Genomic DNA, 7,571 nt, shown 5'->3' on the forward strand with positions numbered 1-7,571 from the left:
AAAGTTATAATACTTTTTTTTTTTTTTTTTTACTACAGATGTCAAATAATCAAAATTAAATAGCCCCACTGTATTGTGGAGGAGGCTTATTATCCTTTTGTTAATCACTGTATAGGAAATATGTCTGCTTGAAGCTCAGCAGGCTTCATATTGTTGCAAATACAGTTTGATGTATGGTTTATTTCCCAGGCAGTGCTTGCATTTGGTCTCAGGCTACATCTCTGCTTCTCTTGTTAAATGATCCTCCCTGTAAACAGCAAAGACAATTGCAAAGTAAAAAAAAAAAAAAATTAAATAACTGAGATCTAGACAGAATGGGACCATGCTGCACTGCCACAAATAGCAACCATGCAGTTTTCCACTGTCATAGTTTGGATTAATGAGCTGCTTTTAATTGTTATGGCCCCACCATGGTGCCTATACCTTTTTAAAGCAGAGAGGCACCAGCATGTTAATGCTTCCCGAGCTCGCATTAATGTCAGCTCTCAAAACTCTGCTGCACCTATTAAGCTCCATCCTAAAGACATTTTCACTTTGCATTTCTTTGAATTCAGAGAAAAGCAGAAAACAGGAAAACACTTAAATGGGTCAGTAAGTCCCGTTCCTCAATATTAACATCTACTTAAAAGAACTGATCACTGAGAAATGATTAAATTATTCACACCTCTCTTGCATTTTCTCTCCTGTTTCCACAGTCAACGCAGATGTCTGAAGCAATTGTGTGTCTCCTTTTCCTTCATGTTTTTCAGTTTTTCTGCCTTCAGAAGGACCCATGATGATTGATCAGGAACTCATGAGATTTTCCACATATTTTCCCTCTTTTTCCTTAAGAAATAATTTCAGCAGTGTACACTCTTGGGTTCATAACAAATGTGTTTCCTACCAAGGCTTTCCTGTATCCTTGGCTTGACAATTCAGTCTTTGGATGAGTGCAGTGCACTGTGAAGGAAAAAAAAAATCCCTTCCAGCATTTCCAAGAAACTGTCATACTGCTGTAGGAAAATAACTCCAACATTACTTGACAGAAAGGAAGAATTATTTAAAGTTGTTTAATGTTCAATTTACAGATAATTGTCAAAACAAACTTTGGAAACAAGCTCCTAAATTGAAGATGCTTAATGGCTGTATGGATGCTGTACTTGCACACACACACACACACACACACACACACACACACACACACACACACACACACACACACACACACACACACACACACACACACACACTCAATAAACAGGCATGTGTAAAAAAAAAAATTGGAAACTATGTGGATGTGGGTATAAGTAAGTGTAAACACACAGCTGGCACTGCACACAGTTCATAAACAGGCAGATTTGCCCCCATGCCCAAACTTTCTCGAGGTTACTTCTCAAACACAAAGTTATTCCACACCAACTCCAAGTCTGAAGGTCTCATTTTACTACAAAATACTCTCCAATCTGGTGTTTTCAGTCCTAACCTTGCAAAAATGACTCAGGGTGACACTGCGTGGGATAGCAAATTATTTCATTCGAGACATGCTCATTCTGAAGGACAGTGTGACTAAAATAAAAAATAAAAAAATTCATCCAGCCAGTATCTAGCCAAAAAAAATCCCCAAAACAAAACAAAACAAAAATACATGGTCTTCATTTATATATTTAAGCACAAGTTGAGGAACTATCACTGTAAAGCACTCAGACTCTGTTGGTCCCCATCGCTACTTTTATTACATGTATTATACTGATTGTAAAGATAAATGAATCAACAATTGCCCATACAGAATTGATCTCAAGTCGTTATTATGGGTGATTAGTTCAGAAATTTGTAAAGCATTTCAGAAACTGTGACATTTCTTTGTTACTGTAACTGTATTTGATAAATAAACCAAAAAAAAAATAATAGTTGCAAATTTAAGTCATCAAATGAAAGGTTAGAAAAGTCTGGTTTAACACAGCAGCAGCAGCAAAATAAACCTTTAGATAATTAAAATCTATGAAACACGGCAGTGTGGTGATTTAAAATGATAAAAGTCATTACCTTTAAAATATAAGAAAATCTAATTTTCACGATCCTGTTGAAAGAGTTATTTGCATCACATTTGCACCAACATCATCAGCAGGTTAGCTCTGTAATTTCCACCCACTACCAACATATTATAGAGCTGAATTCATTTTGTTAAAGTGTGTAAAACTCAACTGTTATGAGGGCAAAGTAAGCATACGTCTCAAAATGTGAAACTACTATAAGAAGTATTTGCCAGACTAAGTTGTTTCCAGCCCTGTGTTGCTGCCACAACAATCAAACCAGTGAAAGGTGATGTGAAAAGCATCCCAGCTGTAGTCACAATAGTAGAATAGCCCTGAAGCAACCCTCTGGTATCGCCATGACTATCTTGAGAAGTAATGCTTTGTTGGTTAGGGTTTTTTTTTTTTTTTATCCATGATGTTACCAGGATGTTACTTTGATCACTTACCCCCTAACACTGATGAAGACCAAGCACGCTCCCTGTAGCCTCTCAACCCAACCTAATGCACCCAACAACAGTGCAAAAACTGCTCAGAAATGATTTGACAGAACAACAATGAGTCGACCCTCCTCACTTAAAGCGAGCATCCAGGAGGTCAGGTCCATGGAGGCCCCACCCAAAACCTATGGCACCCAAAGAATGCACTGCTAACATCCCCAGTGCCAAACGTCACAAAACACCTGCAGAGGTTCACTGGTCACGGCTGCTTTGGTGACAGAAGGCAACTCACTCAGTATTAGGATGTGGGTTTCCCATCAGTGTATGTAATATGACACACTTTGTTCATGTGGATTATGTCCTAGTTACAGCTACCTATGGCCACTTTTGAGATCAACCTCCTATCAAACAAGCTTGATGAAAGGAAAGTACACCTGCAGTACACAACCAAGCCTCACTTATGCCAAGGATGACTAGAAGTCATCCCCACAATTCATGGCGTTTGGAGCAGCATAAAAATACACTGTGGTTACAAACAGTACTTTTACAGTCACACTACATGGGAGACGCTAAAAAATAAAGCAAGAATCCTTGAATTTACAGAAGTATTGCTACTGACTGTGCTGTCAAACACACAGAGACACACACTCAGGTCTAAGATCTTCCTTTTGACTTTGGCAGTGACAAGGGCACTGGGCTATTAGTCCTCGTTTGCACACTGCTTGGACAATTTAGCTACTCAAATAGAGCCCGCTTACTGGAAAACAGCTCCTTAATGAAGAGATGGACCAGTAATATGCCATAAAACTATTCTTTTATTCTTTCCCCACACGCTCATAGATACACACTCCCTGTGTGCACACAGGGCCACTATGTACACCTACGCATATGCACTTTTAAACACATACTTAAACATACACACACGCCTCAAACGCAAGGGCAGAATGATAATGTGATCTGGAGGAAATGGTGCCAGTTTTGCCGCGTAAGTCAAAAAGGTCAAATTGCAAATGTCAGCTTTTTCGCCTTCGTTTTAATTATTCTGTCAAGTTCAAAGAGTCTCCATCAGAAAGGAGCCGCACCTGACAAAGGAAGGCCTGAGCTCACAGATAAGCTCAATCTGTGTCTCCTCTTGACACTTTCTTCTCTATACTTAGCCTATCTACTCTCCTCTCACACACAGCGACACTTAGAATTACCTCAGAGTAAATTACAATGTATCACAGAGAGCAGGGTGCCAAAGGGACGGCTTAGCAATTACCAGCCAACTGTGGATGTGAAGTCAATTAATTTGTTCTGCTACTCTTCTAGTTAGCTGATTTTGTAAAAACTCAGTTGATACACGATAAAGTGTCCACTTTTGGTTCTGATAGCCAGGTGCTAACAACTTATAGATCCACTTCTGCACACACAGCTGTGGTAAAAGGAAAGTACACCCTGTGTGAGTTCTAGGATTTTACATATCAGGACCATAATAAGAATGAATCTTCTACTGGCAGCTTCTACAGTTAATTAAATCTAATCTCAGGTGGAAAACAACACAACAGATTTCACCGCGTCATTATGTCATGGGATGGTGTGTTGTAGAAATGAGGACCCAAGTACAGGACACAAAGGCAGGCAGAGTTAACGAAAAATGAGCGGTTTATTTTAGCCGAATGTCCAGGGTTCAAAAGGAGAAGCAAAAAATACAAAGAGAAACTGCAAACTTACAGAAACCTAAGGCTAGAAGACACTGGAGCTAGGGAACACTAGGAGGATGATCACAAACTATAACACAATCAGGGGCACAGGCAGAAAAAGGGAGACGGAAACAATATCTACACACAGGAGGGTAATTAGGGGAAGTGACAACAGCTGCGGAGGACAAGACACAGGTGAAATAAATCACAGGAGATCAGCCACAGGAAGCAAAACCAAAAGCAAAGTACAAAGAACACTACTCAGAATAACACAGGGAAACACAGATGCATGAACTAACTTAATACAAGGAACATGACACATGAGGAAGGAACACAGAGAGGAATTAAGCTCTAAAGCAACTTAGAACAGAGATCAAAACTAACTATAATAAGAGAAGGAATACAAGAAATAATATAAACATTATACAACCCTGGAATCACATGTAATAATTACATAAACAGAGTTAACTTGACTGGGGTGGGTGGAGGGGGCCAGGAAGAGACTGGAACCAAAGAAAAGAAAAACAGGGCGCGCAAGAGTTCAACAAGGAGACAGTTCAGGAGTCTACCTGGCCATGGGGCAGCACAAGGAAGACAAAACAGTTCTGGGGACCATGACTGGGGGCTGCTAACAGGGCACTCAGTCTCCTCTGACAGCTGGGGTAGCGGCAGGTTTAGCTCAGCCTCAGAATGCACAGGATTCTCAGGAATCACAAGTTGCACAGGATACTCAGGATGCACAGACTGGGACTGCGTAGGACTCAGAACTAACTCCTTAGACAACTGGGGCTCACAGACAGTTCCTCGGCTGGGGCCTGGCGAGCCTCACCTAGGGAAGTGGAACGGGTGCAGGGAGAGAGTGGGCCCTAGCCACAGAACGGGTGTGGGTACAGGCTGAGAAGCCCAAACAGTCAAAGTGGAAACAGCTGGGGAGGATGAGACAAAGGGTGAAATGAATCACAGGAGATGAGGCACAGGAAGCAAAACTACAGAAGGAAACAGAGACACTTGAATAAAGTAAAAAAAAAAAAAACTTGACACATGAGGAAGGAACATCGAGGGAGGAATTAAACTCTAAAGCCACTTAGAACAGAGATCAAGACTAAACAATAAGAAATAATCTACACATTACACAACCCTGGAATTTCATGTAATAATTAAATAAACAGAACTAGAAAGTCCAAAACTGGGTCCAATTACCTAGTATCATGACATTATCAAAGAAAGATCAGCCAGAATGCAGCAGCAGTGAGTGAAAATGTATGCAAACTCCTTGATTCAATAGCTTGTAGAACCACCATTAGCAGCAATAGCTTGAAGTAATTATTTTCTGTATGACTTTATCAGTCTCGGACATTGTTATGTCGAAGTTTTGTCCCACTCTTTTTTTTTCACATCTTTAGTTCTTTGAGTTTTGTGAGCGTTTGTTTATGCACTTGAAAACTCCCACCACAGCATTTCAGTCAGGCTGAGGTCTGGACTTTTGTCATTCTGTTGTAGATTTGCTGCTGTGTTTGGGATCATTGTCCTGTCGCATGATCCAGTGTGGGTCAGGCTTTAGCTGTTGCACAGATGGCCTCACATCTGACTCTTGAATATTTTGGTATAGAGAGGAGTTTGTGGCTGCAAAACAAACCCCAAATCATCCCCAACACTCATCAACATTCTGTGACCACCCTTGACATTTGTGCTGTGCATTATTGCCAAACATCTCCACTTTGGGCTTGTCTGTCTGAACGACATTGTTCCAGAAGTCTTTCCAAACCTAAGCCATGCTGCCATTTTCTTTTTAGAGAGAAGAGGTTTCTCCTGGCAGCCCTTCTAAACAAGCCAAACTTGCTCAGTCTTTTTCTAACTTTACTGTCATGAGCTTTAACATTTAACATTCTGACTGAGGTCTGTAGAGTCTGACATGTAACTCTTGGGGGTTTTTTTCCCAGTTTCTCTGAGCATTGTGTGGTCTGACCTGTGGGTGAATTTGTTGGGATGTCCTCTCCTAGGAAGATTGGCAACAGTCTTGAATATTTTTCACATGTGAAAAATCTTTCTCACTGTAGAACAATGGACTTCACATTGTTTGGAAATGGCCTGATAACCCTTCCCAGAGTGATTAGCAGCATTAATTGAAGAATAGAATAGAATGCTTTTATTTGTCATTGAGATTGGAGATTGGAGTTGCTTCTCTAAGATCACTGCTGATCTCGTTCCTCCTCAGCAATGTGGTAACACACACCTGAATGCTCCAGACCACCAATTTGCCAAAACCTCTGCTTTCACAGTGAAGATTTCTGATGATCAATTAATCAAATGCATTCGAGCAGCACACAGCTGCTATTTAGCCTCTTCGTTCCTATGGAAGCAGTGAGAGTGTACTTGGTTTTTCATACATTAGTTCTGCATTTTGGCTGATTTTTTTTGTTAAAAGAGTAATGATGCAGAGTACTGTACCTAATTTTGAGGTTATTTTTTATTATATTTTGATATGTAAAACCTTCAAAGTGAAATAGGGTGTGCTTTCTTTTTAGTATGAGTGTATGACTGCAACAAGCAGGATACTCTGTGGTAACTGACAGACTCTGTCTTCGAAGGTATTATGACCTTGGCCAAAATTTGAAACAAACAAGCAAACAAAAAAAAAAACAAACAATTTCTCAAATTTTCTTTTGAAATATCTTCTACTGTAAAATGCTATCTTTTTTTAAAAAAAAAGTATTCCCATTAATTAGACCAAACCAATCAAAACTCACATGAGCTGTAACCACTGGTTTAACATCTTTTTGTAATAAAATGTTTCATAATCACAGTATTGACCTGCTGTAAGAAAAGCATACTTTCAGCTGTTTTATTAATGGTTCGTGATTATTATTGTACGAACTTGAGGCCTAAATTTTCTGCAGTCGGTGGTCCCACTGCAGCTCATTATGCCCCTCTCACTCTTTGTGAGATGCAGACAGCATCCATGTGCTCAAAATGCATTATTTGGCACTTTCCTGTTTTATTAAGTATTTTTGTCATTTTTTTTTTCTTCTCAAACTGTCAAAGAAAGTTCATACTTAAAAAGAAGCTGCTGGGAAAATAGACAAGTCTCCAGGTTTCTTACTACTTCTTTGTTATTGTACCTGTCATGACATTTTTGTCAGCAGCTCTGGCAGTGCAGTACACAGGGATTAGTTTATAATTTTCTTGTTTAATGGTACAGCGCTCACTGTGTCTGCTCAGGTGTACTGTCTGGTTTGGCAGTTAGGGGAAGTTTATCATCTACAGAATTAATTCATCAGTGTCAGCTTACATCATCAAACATGCTACCCTTTGATTTAATTTTTCTTTTATAAACATACTTCGGTCTAGAGACTCTCTTCACTTGTCTCTTTGCTTTGGTTTCAGTGACAATGAGTTAGTGCTATCACTTGATGAAACACACACACACACGAAGACACAAG

The sequence above is a fragment of the Archocentrus centrarchus genome, chromosome 21 (assembly GCF_007364275.1).
Source record: "Archocentrus centrarchus isolate MPI-CPG fArcCen1 chromosome 21, fArcCen1, whole genome shotgun sequence".
Taxonomy (NCBI): domain Eukaryota; kingdom Metazoa; phylum Chordata; class Actinopteri; order Cichliformes; family Cichlidae; genus Archocentrus; species Archocentrus centrarchus.